The sequence below is a fragment of the Arachis ipaensis genome, unplaced genomic scaffold (assembly GCF_000816755.2).
Source record: "Arachis ipaensis cultivar K30076 unplaced genomic scaffold, Araip1.1 Aipa1197, whole genome shotgun sequence".
Lineage (NCBI taxonomy): Eukaryota > Viridiplantae > Streptophyta > Magnoliopsida > Fabales > Fabaceae > Arachis > Arachis ipaensis.
Window position 1 is genome coordinate 1 of NW_015495891.1, and position 298 is coordinate 298.

Consider the following 298-nt stretch of genomic DNA (forward strand, 5'->3'; position numbering starts at 1 on the left):
ATTTAAAATGCCACCTTTAACAAGTTGCATGCTCACTTTACCATTCGGAGCAGAATTAGTAAGAGAGATACGAAATGTCTCTCAAGAATCTGGTAGAGTATTTAGCAACCACAATCCTTGAATCTCATCTTCAAACTTGATTCCCATGCTTGACAACTAATCCAGAACCCCTTGAAATGCATTCAAGTGATCTAATACTTGTGACCCATCCTTGTAACTCAAATTCATCAACATATTCAACAAGTACAATTTATTATTGCCAGACTTGGAAGCATACAAGGATTCAATTTGATTCCAC